Source organism: Sciurus carolinensis, chromosome 2 (genome assembly GCF_902686445.1).
Source record: "Sciurus carolinensis chromosome 2, mSciCar1.2, whole genome shotgun sequence".
Lineage (NCBI taxonomy): Eukaryota > Metazoa > Chordata > Mammalia > Rodentia > Sciuridae > Sciurus > Sciurus carolinensis.
In genome coordinates this window covers 18,690,812-18,707,801 of record NC_062214.1, presented here as the reverse complement: position 1 = coordinate 18,707,801, position 16,990 = coordinate 18,690,812, and positions in this window count along the sequence as shown.

The window sequence follows — 16,990 nt, the reverse complement described above, 5'->3', positions numbered from 1 at the left end:
GTCCTTTCTTTCCCCAAGATCCAGTTCACTCTTAGGGACAGAGTCAGGTCAACTGAGTCATCCCATGCTCTTCCAAGTCACCTCTCTTGAACTTCCAGGGACTTTCCTTTATTTTGAACTAATTTCAATAAAACCTTCTGAAATTGGAATCGCTCCTTTAAATGAAGGGTTGGACGGCTTCTCCTCAAAGGCTTACGCCCCACTCCCACCCCTGGATGGCAAGGAAGGAGACGGGAGCCTGGGCTAAAGGGGACAGTTTAATGGAAAAAGTTGGCACCTCTGGCCTCTTGTGTGGGTAGGCTCTTATTTTTGTAACTAATGGACTATGCTCCCAGAAGGTTCTGGATCTCTCATCTGGTGAAGTGCGGCTGACACGGTAGCTCTTAAATGGATTTTATTTGAATTATAACCAACCACCATCTCAGGAGGGCTTTCCTCAGGAACTTTCAGATTCCATTCTGATTTCCTGTTCCAGTGCTGGGTAGCAAAGTGCCCCTCAACCTGGTGACTTGAACAGCCAGCTTATTGAGCGTCACAGTTGTATGGGCCAGGACATCAGCAGAGGGCTCTTGTGCTGTGCTATCCGGCTCCGCATGACCTGGACTGGTGTCTCAGGAGGTGCTCATCTGGCCACTGGCCTGGTCTACCTTGTGCAATGGCTTGAGGCACAGGTCAGGTAGTGAGAGGATGGGTTCTTCTGGAAGGCTGGCACCCGGGCACCTTTCCCTCTCCACGTGTTCTCAGGGTCCCTCCAGTGGTCTCTCTAACAGTTATATTTCTTATTATATTTCTTACCTGAGTGTTCAGAGTTCCAAGAGAGAGTATGTCCAGAAACAGAAGCAGAAGCTGCTGGTCTCTTACAGCCAGACCCCAGACCTGTGTCACCCCTGCAGCATCCTGAGGGTCACAGCCACCACAGGGCCTGTTCTGGGGAAGAAACACATGTTAGGAGCAAGAACTGGGTTCATTATCTTATGTCTACTAGTAAAAGTCACCAGAGACACAGAGAAGTGACAGAGGAGATGTTGGAAGTCACCTCCTGATAGAAGATTAAGGTGTTAAGCATCGCCAGGGTTCCCACAGGGGGCCAGCCTGTTGGTCTCTGTAGGAGCCAAAGTTTAGAAAGTGACAATTATAGAAGCATGATTTTGGATATCTATAGAGGAGAAGGGAATCTAAGGTCTCTTGAGAAATGAAGAGACTGAGGCTGAGCTTCGTCTTTGCTGCTGCCAAACTAACTCAGGGAAAGGACTTTCAGTGGACACTGGTCTTTGTTGCTAGCTGCCTTCATAGACGGTCCCTGGCAACTGGGGATGCAGAGTTGCTGAGACTCAAGGATGGTACTCTCACTGAATAGAGCCAAGCCAGGAGCTGCTGCCTTCCTCTGCGGCACCGGGGGCTCCCAGGCAACCACGGAGAGCGACAGCCACCCCAGCCTCAGTCACATGGGGTCCATCTTTAGGGGCCTGAGGGGCAGTGACACATCTTCTGCATCTCCAGGACTTGTCATCTGGGTCTTGAGGGCAGTCTCCAAGCAGTGGTCTGTCTTCCTACCAAGGCAGCACTTTCAATTCACCTTTTCATGCCTGTGCCTCGGTCCCCCTTGCGTCATCTCTCCTTCCAGTCATGAGCCCTCCTGGGTGATACGCTTGAGGTAGAAGTTGCACTACTTCTCCTTCCATATTTTGTCAGCTTAACTCCTGGAACACCCACCCCCACTTGCTTGGGAAGCTATATTCAGTGCTTGTCCAATTTAGCTGTGCATAAAAGTAACCCAGGAAACTTTAGCAAAACACCGATTCCTGGCTCTCCTAATCTAGATCCCGTTTCAAGCTGCGGGGCCGGGGATACCAGAATCTGTGTGTCCCTGCTCCTCCCTAGCGATTTGGATATAAGCGGGGTTTGGGAACCACTGGCCTGTGTCCTCCAGATTCGTTTGATTAACTTCCAGCGATGCCGGGTCCTCGTTTCAAAGGGACAGGGCCAATTAGCCCTCACAGTCAGTAAGGCCAGCTTGGTTATTGAAAAGGTAAAGGCCTGGGGTGTGTTTTCTATAGCTAGGGCCTGACCCATGACCTTCTCCAGCTGCCTTTCAGATGCCACTGGTCACCAGGACAACCAGAGAGGGTTAATGGCTCAGAGCAAATGTGTCTTCCCTGCTGGTGTGGGAGGGGGAGGGGAAGAGAACTCTGTAACTAAAACAGGCCATACTGAATCTGTCACCTCTGAAAAGCCTCATCATCTTCCATTCTGAAAATATGTGATAGAACTTGAGGCTTCTTTGTCACTTCAAATGAGGCTTAAGACCACTTGCCATCCCAATCATGGGTCCCACCGCCACCCCTTTGTTCCAAGGAGATCTTTGTTGGAGCCAGGATGAAAATGATGCATCCACATAACATAATGGTTAAGACACAGGTTCTAGATTTAAAGGCCTAGAGTGGAATCTTGGCTCTAGTGTCTGTGAGCAGTGTGTTGTACGAGCAAGTCAGAGAACCTCTCTGTGTCTCAAACTCCTCGTTCTGCCAACTTTTAGGATAAAATGTGAAGTAGTAATCATGGAGTACTTTGCACAGTCCTGGCCAGATTGTACTTGCTCAAAATATTTATGAGTGTTATTGCTGTGTTAATTTTATTTTGAGAAGGACAGTTAACATGCAATCTACCTTCTGAATAGACTATCAAGTAGGCAATATATTATTGTTATCTATAGGCATAATTTTGCACAGCAGATCTCTGGGATTTATTTATCTTGCATAAATGAATAACACTTATTGATCAACAACTCCTGTTTCCCTCTTCCTGAGGCCTTTGGAAACGTTCTGCTTCTCTGAGCTTGATATTGTGGATTCCTCATACAAAGTGACCTCATGCAGCATTTGTCCTGTGACTGGCTTGTTTCACTTAACATAATGTCCACAAGATTTATCCAGGTTGCTTCATACTGCAGGATTTCCTTCTTTTTCAGGGGTGAATAAAATTTCAACAGGCATAGTCATGGGTTGCTTCATGACAAATCAATGACAAAGACATGTTCTCAGAAAAGTGTCTGCAGTCGATTTCTTTATTGTGGAACAGATTGCGCTTACATAGACCTACATGAAACCGGCTAATCTCCCAATGCAGCCTTTACCTCTAATCAAGAGTCGTAGTAAACACATGTCTGTGGCTGCTACAGTAATGTGGCATTCCGTTTCACAGTGAACTTGTTTTTAATAAGTAGGAATATGTCCTCAAATAATGATAAATGATTAACATAGCAAATACCCAAACCAGTTATATGATTGTTTGTTATCAAGTATTATGTTCTGTGCATAATTGTTTGTGCTATACTTGTTGACAATGGGCAGCACAGGCTTGTTTTCACCATAAGCACGTGAGTAAAGTGCCGTGCTGTAGACATTGTGACAACTATGATGTCACAAGGTAGTAGGAATTTTTCAGCTCCATTTTAATCCTACGGGACCGCCCTCTTCCACGTGGCCCTTGATTGACTGCCACATTGTCATGGTGCCTACCTGGGTCTCCCACATTTTCCCGTTCATCCCTTCGTGGACATTTGCCACGTTTCCACATCTTGGCTGTTGGGCAAACCACAGCATTGAGCACGGGAGGACTAATCTATTCCAGATCATGATTTTAATTCTTGATACAAATACTCAGAAGTGGGATTGCTGGATTGATTATATAAAAGTCCTATTTTGAATTTTTGGTGGAACCTCTAAGTTGTTTTCTGGAGTGGCTACACTGTTTTGCCTTCTCACAGAATACAAAGGTTCCAGTTTCTCCACATCTTACCAACACTTGATTTCTTTTGTTTTCCTGCTAATGGTCATCCTCACAGGTGTGAAGTGGTATCTTATTGCAGTGTTTATTTGCATTTCTCAGATGATTAGTGCCCTCAAACATCTTTTCATATATTTGTTGGTCATTTGTATGTATATATATATATATATATATATATATATATATATGTATTTTTTTTTTTTTGGTTAAACCGTAAAACTCCTTAGAAGAGAGGAAAAAGCTTAATGACTTTTGTCTAAGTAAGACTTTCATGGATATGACACCCAAAGGTTCAAGCAACAAAGGTAAAAATTAGCAAATTGGGACCAAATCCAGCTGAAGAGCTTCTGCAAAACCTTGGAAATAAACAGCAGAATGGAAAAGCAACCTGTAGAATGGGAGAAAAGATTTACGAGTCACATACCTGAGAAGGGTTTATGTCCCCAAATCTAAAAGGAACTCCTACCACTTAACACCAACAATAATAATAACTCCATGTTAAAATGCTATCATTTTTATGAATGATAAGTTCCTTTCCCACACATGGTCCCGATTCATTGAAAGGCACCATCATGTCCCCAACTGGCCACAGCACAGTGGGAGCATCTGTGATGCCTTCTTCCCTCTCTGATCTCTTCTTTCCAGCTCTCACCCACCAGTCCCACTCTCTGATCCAGCCTGTCCTTCCTACCAGCTCTGTAAAGTTCTGTCCAGCCCTGCGCTCACTACTTCTGCATTGAAGACTGAAAGCCCCACCCCCCAGCTGTTCCCTGCCAACAACTTCTCCTCCCGTTGTTATCCAACTTGGTCCACAGAGATCCTTCTAGGACATAAGCCTTAATAACTCATTCTGCTTAAAGAGCTTACTTATTTTCATTTCCCCAGACACCAAGTTCAAGTCATTGGTTTCCCATGTTACACCCCTCCTCCCTGCAGCCGCCCCTATCGCTGTTCTCTGTGTAGCATTTACCAGTGAGAATTCTACAGCTCCATGGTTGTCCTTCTGTGGCTGTCTCTGCAACTTTTTCCCCTCTGGCTGAGACATCCATCATCTCTTTTCTCCATGGTAATCCTCAAGTCATCCATAAAGACCTAATCCCAATGCCAGAGGTCCCTCTTTGATCCATTTTAGTGGATCCTTGTTCCCACATTTTTCCCCCTTCATCTAAGGATTTATTTCAAAGTTCTCCTCTAAGTACTGGAAGGTCAGTTTAATGTCATGACGAAAAGTTCAGGCTCTGAGGTCATGTGGTCCTGGGTTGAATTCAAGTTCCAACCTAGTTGTGCCTCAATTTCCTCCTCTAAGAAATGGGGATAATAAAGTACCATGCTTTTTCCAGAGTTATTGTGGGAATTAAATTAAACCATGCAAGAAGAATATGTGGTAAGTACAGGATAATAGTGCTGAATAAACACTAGTTATTCTTGTTTGCTTTCTTGATCTATAGATTGGTCTCCCACATGAGTGTTTCAGTGAAGAGACCTTGTATTTTACCATTCATAATCCCTAAAGACAAATCCTAAATGTTGAAAACCCAAAGGATCAAAATTCCTAGTCTACAATTCCCAAAACAAAAATCCTGAAATTTTAGAACACCAAATGTTGAAACCCTGCAAGCCAAAATTCTTCAAACTGCAATTCTCACATACAAGTCTATATATCAGGAGTTAAAAAGCTGAATTCTGAGGAAGATAATGGCCATGTGCTACAATGACAAAAAAACTTCACTTTAAAAATTTGTCATTTGTCTACTGGCATTCCTTCAGTTGATGAAATTCCAGGCACTCTTTAATGAATTAAAACCACACTTGCATGAAGAAGTCAGGGAATGTTCTCCCTGGTTTGAAAATAATTATGTGCGTGATAGGGTAGGAAGACCCGTGTGCAACACTATTGCTGTTAGGTCACCTGTATTATTTCCTTCCAAATCAGCATAGAAGCATGCTGAATGTCATGGGAAAATTTAAGAAGAAATGCTCATTCTGGTGCATATTACATTGTGAAACAGTTTCAAAAAGAAGAGCACCAATAGAAAATAAATATGAACATATTCTCCAAGAAGAGTCCTGCTCTAGAAGAGCAAAAGAAGGTATTCATCATAGCCTAAGACTTCAAAATTACAGTTAATGATCATGAAAACTGGTCCCCTCTTGTAGCCTACTGCCTTGCAATTATTGTAATCTATCTCTGTAATGCACTTTTTTTTATATGTCAGATTGTCTTTTCAGTGTTCATTTTGTTTTAGTGTTTTTAGTCTCCTCCCCCAATGCTGTTTTAAATTAACAGCATTTTTTTTTTGCAATTCATGCCCTGCATTTCATCTTTGTATCAATTCTAATATTGAAAAATATAAATTGTATAAAGACTTTTAGAGGGTTCTAATTCATGTTATACATTTTTGCAGGATTGCTTCAATGGAAGTGCATTATCACTTCATTGACTTTTTGTAAGCATGGTGCATATATAAAAATGTCAAAACTTATAAAATAAATGAAGAAATGTCCTTTTGATACATCTGCTTTTGTGTAAGAAAGAATTTCTTGAAGTCACAGCTCTTTAGGTGACCAAACATGTGCTGGTTGCACATCACAGTTTTGATCAATCTTGTCAAAAGACTTGTGTTGTCCATCATGATATTCACATAACTGCAGTTACAAAGCAGGGTGCATGCAATCCCCAACCACAGTAATGGTACTTTTTGACCTGTTTCTTGATTAATATAGTTTTTCTGCTCATAACCTTTATACCCAGGCAACTATCATTAGTATACCTGAGTGCTAATGCTTGCAAAAAATGTTATTATTGCCTATTTTATTGGATAAAGTACCTGTATTTGTCTATTGTGCATTGCTCCAGCAAAATATCTAAGGCTGGATAATTTGTAAAGAAAAGAGGATTCTCTTGCTCATAGTGCTGGAAGTCCAAGATCACATTCCTGTCTTCTGCTTGGCTCTGGTGAGGACCTCATGGTGGATGGCATACGACGACAGGCATGCATGCAAATGAGATCAGGAAGCAGGAGGGTAAGAACTAATTCAGCACAGGAGACCACTGTTGACCCTTCTGAGGGTAGCTCCCCTGAAGACCTAAATGCTTCCCAAAAGGCCCCACCTGTTAAAGATTCTATCACCTCTAACATGGCTATCTAAGGACCAAACTTCCAACACATGAACCTGTGTGGGACAAACCATAGCATGGTCCGTAAAGTATTCTGACATGGTTTATGTTCTCAAATAAACCCCCCCCCATTAAAAATGTAAATAAAAACAAGATGCAGTGTCACATGCTCATAAACCTAGCTGCTTGGGAGGCTAAGGCTGGAGGATATTGACTTCAAGCTCAGCATGGGAAATACAGTGAGACCTTGTTTCAGAAAAAAGTGAATACATATTTCTTAAAGAATTTTTAAATTAATTTTTTCCAGAATTATATTTTTTGGTATTTTTATTGTTCAGGATTTCCATGTTCAGGATTGTGTCTTTGGGATCATGGCCCAAACCCATCTTGTATATCTCTGCATCCTGAGTTCCCAAAGCAAAACTAACACTTAACAGTTGCTTAATGAATACTGAAAAATGAGTGAATGGTTTCCAATCCCAAGTTAACCACTAAAAAAACATATCATTTGATTATTCTACTGCCTGAGATGTGGGGGAATCTGAATATGAAGGTCCTGTTCTCACACTTACTCTTTGTTCTTTGTTTCCTCCCTACCTCACTTCTATCCCTTCCCTTTCTCCTTTTTTTCTTCTCTCTTTCCTTTCTCCTTTAGATACTATAATGATTATTAATTTACAATGGAAAAAAAAAGCTGTTGTATGAACAAAAAATACTTTTATTTTAGTGACAAGCCTTCTTTGTACCAATTTCAATCTGTTAGCAAATGGACCATAAAAACTACTTTTCTTACTTAATAAATTGGTAATAGCTGCATAAGTAAACTTGGAAGTGATTTCTCCATCCTATTTCCATATCAAGGCACCAGGAGATAGTAGTCCTAGTAAACATCTTAACCAAGATCTTACAACGGTGAGCACAATCTCTCAGATGCTAGGACTTCTAAAACACAGAAACTCTGTGAGATAATAAATCCTTGTTGCTAAGATTAAACTGCTAAACTTTGGGTTCTTTGTTACTGAGCAGTAGAAAACCAATATAGTCTATATCAGCAATGTGCTCTCTCCTTGCAGATAAAGAGAAAATATTTTTAATCTCTAAGTTGATCTAGAAATAAGTATTCAGCATGAAAGGGAGGTCATATTGAATCAAGTGAATGATAAGAATGACATTTTTAAACAACAATTTTTACTAATATTATTATAGTAGTAAATATTAATAGTTCAAATGCAAATAATGTAAAGTAGAGTTTTTATTATAAATTAGAATTTAAACTTTCTCGCCCCCGTCACATGCCCTGAAACCTACATTACTGTTTCTCTCAGAATATGTCTGTGTGTATGTAAGCAGGCATATGCTGGTATAATACTCTGTGTCTGGGGTTCTCAAAGTGTAGTCCTGAGACCACCAGCATGAACATCACCTGGGAACTTGTTAGAAACACCAGTCTTTGGATCTTACCCCAGATCTATTAAATCAGCATTTCCAGAGGTGGAGCCAGTGATCTGTGTTTTAAAACATCTAGATGATTCTGAAGTATAATCAGATATGACTCTGCAACCTACTTCTTTCACTTAGCAGATCTTAGATAACTCTTCATTCCATTGAATAGATACTGATACCTTCCTTAAATGACCACCTGGGACTTTATCAGATGTGTACTTCATACTTCATTAAACAATCATACATTAATTGTGTGTCTCCAAGTTTCTCTAGTATTATAAATAAAGTTACAATAAAAACCGTGTGCTAGGTTAATTATATACTTTTTAAAAATATTTCAATATTTTACTATATATCTACTTTATAAAAACTTAGAATAAACTTTATAAACATTTTCTAGGAGAAATTTCTAGAAGTGGTGTTATTGAGTCTGAGAGTAAGTTCATTTTAAATTTGGGCAAACTGGGTAAAGTGTCTTCAAAAATAATATATAAAAAAAATAGTAAGTCTAGTCCTTAAAATCCGATTTCATCTTGGGTGTTATTAATGTTTAAATGATACCTTGATGGGACAAAATAATTACTCTCCTCATAATGCATTTCTTTATTTATGAGTAATGTTAAAATTTTTTCCTAGTTCTATTGACTTTTTCCCACTACCTCTTTGAGATAATTTCTCTGCAAAATGGAGACTACAGCAAAGAGTTTATTCAGGCTAGTTTAGAGGCTGGGACAGGATTTGAAGGGAACCTGTATTATTAGCATCCTGCCGGTTGCCATGAGTGTTTTCTTACAATTTGTGAGATGTGATTGATCATAATCAAAAAATTAATCACCAATCAACCCTAGTAATTAAGTCATAGTCGTATTTGCATATATGTAATAATTTATGCAGTCTTTAGAGAAGGAAATTTGGATGGAAACTATTGATTGTGGAAGCTATGCCAAGGTGTCAGTCACCAGGATGTTGATTTTCAATGCCATGTGGCTGGATCCCTAATGGGATTCACTGGATGAAAGGGAACAGGCTGCAAGAGTGATGTCTCTGGGCTGGTTGGCATTTTTCTATCCCACTGGTTGCACTTTAACCTGGTATATTGTTGTGGTTTAAATGTAAGGGGTCCCCCTAAAGTTCATGTATGAGGCAATTCTGGAAAGTTCAGATATGAAATGATTAGGTTACAAGAGGTGTAACCTAATCAGTGGATTAATCCACTGATAGAGATAACTGGGCAGGAACTGTAGGCAATAGGGTGTGACTAGAGGAAGCTGATCCCTGAAAGTCTTCCTTTGGGTTTTATGCTTGCCCTGGGTAAGCAGAACTCTCTCTCTGCTTCCTGGTTCCATGTTCTAGCTGGCATGTTCCAAGCTGCCTTCCTCCACCATGTCCTTCTGCCATGATATTCTGCATTTTCCCTCAGGCCCAGAACCATGGAGTCAGTCAATCATGAATTGAACCTCTGAAACCAAGTCAAAATAAACTTTTCCTCCTCTACATTGTTCTTGTCAGGTCTTCTGTTCACAGCAATGAAAAGCTAACTAAAACACACATCACTTTACCAATGGGTTATTTTCATTTCAAGGACCATAGTGAGAAAAATGTGGACTATTTCAGGGTATATCTAAATCCACTGCTCAAATAGATCTCATAATGTACCTGTACAGAATGGATCTGATGGATCACTGTTATAAACCAATAAAGGACAGGGTCAGTACACATTTTCTTCCCAAGGCCAAAGAATATATATTTTTGACTTTATGGGCCATACAATCTCTCTTGTAACTATTCAACTAGGCCATCATAGCTCAATAGCAGCTGTATACAACACAAAATAAATGTGCATAGCAGTGTTCCAATAAAACTTTATTTACAAAAAGAGTCAAAGGGCCAGATTTGACCCATGCCAATTGTTTGTTATCCCTGGATTACACAATCTTGGCATTAGTTAATAAATGATTGAGAGTTTTGGTGTCAAATTTGCACTCAAAAATGGATTTTTCCTGGCTCTTTTGTTTTGTTCCTACTTCTTCTTCAACTTATTTTTCTCATGTACCTTCCTGTTATTCTTTTCTTCTTATTTTTAATAGCTGGGTAATATAAAGATGGTCCCTTAACATCTGTTTCTCAGTTTCCAAATCTAGAAATGATAATAATAGAATGATATTCAAGCATTATTGTGAAGGGTAACTTAAATAAAGAATTCTAGAAAATGCTTTGGTAGATATGCACATATGTATAAATGTGAAATCACAAGATGGAGAAGAAACACACACACGAAATTATGATAATCCTGAAATGATCAAACAGTGAAAAATCTTATTCCCATGCTGGAATGGGATAGGTCCAGAATCCAGTAAGATTGGTGTCCTTATAAAAAGAGGAGATTTGAAGACAGACACAGAATGCCACCTGCAGGGACATGGAGGCAGAGACTGTGGCGATGCATCAACAAGCCACAAAACACCAAGACTGCCAGCAAACCACTAGAAACTAGCCAGGAAGTATGAAACAGATTCTTCTTTACACCTTGCAAAAGAAGCCAATCCTGCAGACACCTTGATGTTAGAATTCCAGCCTCTAGAACTATATATAACATCATCAACTTCTGTTACTTAAACCAGCAATTTTGTGGTCCTGGTTATGGTAGCCCTGGCAAATAAATTTGTTGATAATCATCCTCTTGAACACAATGGTAGTAATAACAACAGTAACAGACCCTCTACCTTGAACAATAATTACGCACCAACTATGTGTTAGGTTTCTTCATGTGTATTATTTAGTTTTGTGCACCTAAAATCCCCAGTGAGATAGGTACAACTATTATACCCATTGCATAGGTAGGGAAACGGAAGTTTAAAGGTTACAGAATCTAAATATTTTCAGAGGAAAGGGGTGTAGCAACAATTGGAGGCTGACCATTTTTGTGCCAAATCGTGCAGCTTGGTCCACTTGGAGATTCTGGAGAACTCCAGGGAAAGTTCACTGGAGTCACTCCAAGGAGTAGTCACTCCCCAGCAGCCTCTGTACATGAGAAGGAATAAGGAATATGGAAAGTGTGATGCTGGCAATGCAGTGGTTAAGTGTGGGGAGAAGTCCAAATGGACAGGTGGCTATTTGTGAGTGTTGCTGATTCAGATCTCAGGCTCATGGTCTGGTCTGAGTCATCTGTTTGCATTTCAATGTTCTGTGCTTGAAAGCAATCAGGGCACTAGCCCTCTATCAGCTTCCCTGAGTCTGGGCTCTTTCCCTGTAATCGCTGGACCATTTTCCTGAACAACAGTCTTGGTCATACTTTCAGCAGGTCCTTTTCTCATCAGGACCCTGAGGAAGCTACTGGGAAACACACCCCCAAACCAGTTTTGCAGCTTGAGTTCATCATGCTGAGAACCAGCACATCAGGACAGGACTGAGTTCAGAGGTTAATTGGAATCAGAAGTTTGGAAACTTTTAAATCATTCATTTCATTATGTGCCACTCCTCCCTTGGCTTCCCCCGTTTTGTCTTCACACCTGAGCAATGGTGGGTGAGAAAAGAGCCCTTTCTGCACACAGATGTTCACCTTTAACCTCTCCAAATCAGCAGAGCCTATCCATCCCTGTGGTCATCCAAGAAAATATAAATAGCCATGCTCAGGGCTGCAAGAACTGGGGCTTTGGGGAAGAGGGCTTGTAACATAAGCTCAGGTCCTCCTCCAGAAGTCGTGGTGGAACACTAGAGATGGTGTATGGAGGAGGAAGAGTGATTTCGTTCCCAGTGTAGCTACATGGAAAGGATTGTAAGGCAGGCCGACAAGTTTCTCTCCTGGCTCCATATTTAGCAGCGGGTGCCCTTGAGAAGGTTTTGTGTCTTCCCTTGACTAGAAAAGTGGGAAACAGAGGTCTATGGCTATTGTGAAAATTAAATAAACTCTTGCTTCTGAAGCACTTAACATAGTACTGGATGACACAGTACTTATGGATGAAAGGCTAGCTCCTTGGGGATAGTAGACTGTTGACAACTCAGGGCCTCTTTGCCCTTCTCCTTCCTCCTTCCTGTTGTGACAACAGGAAGACAATGGCTCCAGGTCCTGACTGATCCCTTATGTTAAAGTCCTTGACTCCTAAGATAGCTTCCCAGATGCTGTCAGACCTCAGCATGAATTATTGGCTTAAAATTCACTCTTTACAGAAAGATGGGTCCCATGTGAGATGGATCTCAGCTTCCAGAATTCACTGTGGGGTCCTTTCCTGCTCATTTACTAGGTGGGCCCCCATGGGCCTGAGGGAACTAATATGTTTCACAGCATGTTTTGTAGATTGCATCTGGCCAGATGTTCCTCTGTGTGGGTTCCCTAAGCAATGTGGGAGGGAATGAACACCCTGGAGTACGTGGAATTTCAGCCAAGAGGACTGATGTTGCACTGCCTTGGTCTAGACCAACCTCCTCTTTCACTGCTCTAAGGGAACAAGACTATACTCCAGAGTGAAAGCTCAGAGGCAGTGGTTCCAAGGACACTTTTGATATTTTCCCCTTTTCCATTAGACTCAAACTGAAGATTGATTCTATTGATGACACAGTCTACATTGTCTGAGATATCTTTCAGGAAGGGAGATCAACTACAGATTGTTGCAAAACAATATAACAGGTAACTCCCAAAGTGACTATGGAAGGGGTAATAGGCAATGGCCAGTGACCAAATATCTCATTTGCCAGGGTTAATCCAATTCAGCATCCCATTCTGTCCTATGTAGCAACTAATCCAGAGTTCTTCCCTTCTACTCAGTTGCAATCTGAAGTATATGAACATCCTAATTCTGGCTCAGAGTCAAAGGCATCTCCCTAGAGGGGTTCAGGAGAGATATATGTTCTTTATGGGGAACCTATGGGAGGTATTCTCATTGCTGCTATTGAAAACTACCATCAGGGTAGTGGCTACTTAACTAAACAGGGCCAACAGAGACACAGAACAAGTAAAGAGAAAGATTTCTGGTCTGTTTTAGAAAATATTAGAGTTCATGTGCTCTTCTCTTTGATTAAAGAAACTGGGTTTAAATCCAAATCATATTTATGGGTGCTGAGCAGGCATAAGTCATGGAGGAAGGCAATAGTGAGGCCAATCTGCCAGGCCCTGCTTCACGGTAACAGGGCTTCATCAAAGACAGGGAATTTGGGTGTCATGGTCTCCCCAGCCACACCAGTATAGAGACAGTTGATTTTAGAATGAATGTAAGAATAAAGAGGGAGAACAGCATGGTTGTACCTTAACTGAAGGGATGGGCAAAGGTAAATTGCTCCTGTAATTGAGGCACTTGGTATATGTCATCCATGTATTAAATTCTCCATGGGATTTGTCATATTTTACCCTCCCACTGCTGAATGAGCCAGAGCCTGATGTTATAGACAAGAAAAATGAATGCTTAGATAGAAAAAGTGACTTGTCCAATGTCACACAGTCAGGAAATGATTAAATCAGTTCTCGAGTCCAGGTATTCCACAGCCAGAGTTCCTAATCTCCTTGTCACTCTGACTCTCAGGGATTACTAGTCTTCCAATTCTCTCCTTTTTAGGGGACACCCTTACTAAAGTTAGCTGGGTGAAGTCTGCTCTGTGCATGCAGCTGTGGTACCAATAGTTTTTCTTAGCTTTGCTGTAGCTGCACTTTCTCCTTCAGAGCGTTCCCCATTCCAGGCTGTGTCCTGGGCTGCCATTTTTCTTATAAAAATGTGATGCATGGGAAATAATCGCTCTGAAAAAAAAAAAAAACAGTCAGAATAATTTTATCATAATCCCAAATAAGAATCCATGTGTTACTAATATGAATGTTGGTGGTAGTAAAAATAATAATAATAGTGGTTATTTAGCTAGTAATTTTAAAAGAATGGCAGTTGTCATAAAGAAATAATATTGGTTTTAAACTATACCCCATGTTGATCAAACACTTATTACATGCCATTTCCTGTCATGGGCCTTTTATATGTGTGTAGTAAATCACTCAATCCTTACCACAGTTCTAAGGCCTGTTCTCACTAAGGTGAGGTAAATGAAGCCCATAGGATGAAAAAAATAACACTTATTGATGGAGTGGGGAAAGTGAGGGACTTCTGACATCTGGTACCCTCGGTTCCACTTGATTCACCCTAGTCCTGGTCCTGTCCTGTGAGGGCTGTGAGGAGTACGATAGTACAATCATATGAACATTTACATAAAAAGTAATATGGAACTGAAAGAGTGTGGATGTGTTTTCCAGGATGCACAGACAGCACATGACAGAATCAGAATTCTAAGCCACGTCTCTCTGGGTTCTTCACACTGTGTTCTACAGTCTACAGTTTCTCCACCTCATCCTAAGAGAGTTTGGAATGTCATTTTTGTATGGAAGAAAATCTTGAAAAAAAAAAAAACTTGAGAAGAAAGAGAAAAGAGAGGAAGAGAAGAAAGAAAGAGAAGGAAGGGAGGGAGGGAAAGGACCAAACTTGGCTCAGAAACTGATGTGAACATTTATATTCTGGATCTCACCCAACATGGTTGCTCTCTGTGAACCAAAATATACTCCATAACACTACTGCAGATAAAGTCAAAATGTGCTTTTAAAATATAGGATTGTACCACATGTTCAAAGAATAGCTAAAACCCAAACTACTGGGAAGGCACAGATATCACTGACTCTTAATAAGAATTTAAAATAGAAAATTAAATTCTCTCTCTTCTTCATCATCATCATCATCATCATCATCATCATCATCATCAATCACCATCTTCACCATCTTTTCCACAAATCTCATAGGATTTCTGCTTAAATAGAATCTCACACAGCTTCAGTTGGAATCTTACACTGGAATTTTCACAGAAGATACACAAAGGGGGCCACACGATCTATGTGGAAGTAAGCAAATTAAAAGAAAGAATATGATAAGAACAGACATTTGTGTGCTACAGGATTTATAGGAATGGAAAATTAACATCTTGTTATGAATAAACAACCATCCACCATGTAAACCATGCCATGACAAGATGGATGAGCATTTGACTAGTGGAAATACAAGACCAGAACTTTCAGAGGGAGGGGAGAGCTGTGATTAGTGCCTGGAACAAGATGTCAGAACATCATGAGCAAAATGGCAGCCACTTTGTTTTTCTAGATTATATCATATCAAGAGGGATTAGGCAGAAAAAGGAAGTGGAAATACTGTGTTGGAGGGCTTTGAATATGTGGTGGATGTGAAGTTGTGTGTATTTGATGGTATTCATGTGTTCATTCATTCGTTCACTCACTTATTCATCAATAGATATTTAATGGACACCTACTGGCTGTGACGATGTCTCTAGGTCCAAAGATCATCAAAGACCTTGACCAGTTCCCAGTTTAGAGCCATCACTCGTGTGTGTAGAAGCTCTTGATAACTGAGGACATCTCTCATATTCCTGTGATATCAAATAGCCCTTCTTATTTGGGAGCCAGGATGAAAGGTGAAAGTTCCTCACTTGCTTCTTGCTTTCAATGAAGATCGTGTCGTGTGAAGGAATCAGGGAAACTCTGAAGTTTTTTGAACAGGGGGATATTATGATCCGGGTTTCCCTTTAGTAAATTAATACTGGTGGCTTTAACAAGGAGGATTCACATTGGGAAGTTCTGAAGCAGAAGTAACAGGTGTGTGTGTGTGTGTGTGTGTGTGTGTGTGTGTTGCTATAAGAGAATTTGAATTTGGGGTGGAAGAAAATAACAACTCTATGGATGTAAAATAGGTTTAGGAATGAAAAAGGAACATGAAAGGGCATTTTTGAGGACTTGACAATCGTTTGGGTATGTTAGATACTAAGGGAGATTAAGGACACTCGAAGCTGAGTGGATTGTGGTGCCAGTAAAGGCAGACCTAAGGAGCGGAAGGGAGACCAACCCAAGAACTCAGAACAAGCAGAACCATAAGATGGAATGAGTCAGAATCCCTGAATGACTGCATGGAGTAGAGACCCTCCACACAAATCCACACTGTTGTCTAAAGTAAGTGAGAACAACTACTACTATATAAAATCACTCAGACTTTGAAATTGTTTGACACATCAAGTATCATTGCTAAATATTAGACATACTTTAAGGGAAGATTTTCTTCCTAGAATAAGAAAGCCTTGACTATATTTAGAGGCTAAGGGTATGTGCCATGAAAGATAAATTGAAAAAACAAATGAGAGAGTGGATAATCGTTAGAGCAAGTTCCCCGCGGCACAGGAGGAAGTGACCCAGAACAGGATCTTCTGCTCCCCTGTGCTTTATTGTCAAGAATGAGAAGAATACTGGTCATTTTTGTTTTAGAGGTTTTACTACTAATTATTAACTAGAGAGAAATGATGAAAAAAGAACAAGGATACAAAAGCATATGGGATTCGAGAAATTTTTCAAGTTATTACACACGTAGTGTGTTACAGAAAAAAAAATAATGGTAAGGCAAACATGAATTTGAATCCTGGTTTTGCCATCTCTTAGCTGTAAAAATGAGAACAACTAATTCTGAGATTGTTTATTCAGCTCAGCTGGAAGATAGTTAAACTGGTAAACACTTCACATGAGTAATTTTTCATCTTTTTCTTTTTTTGCAAAGACAAAATGAGATAGCAAGTAAATTACACAGAAGTATTTGGAATATTTTGAAAAGCATAATAATAACTAAT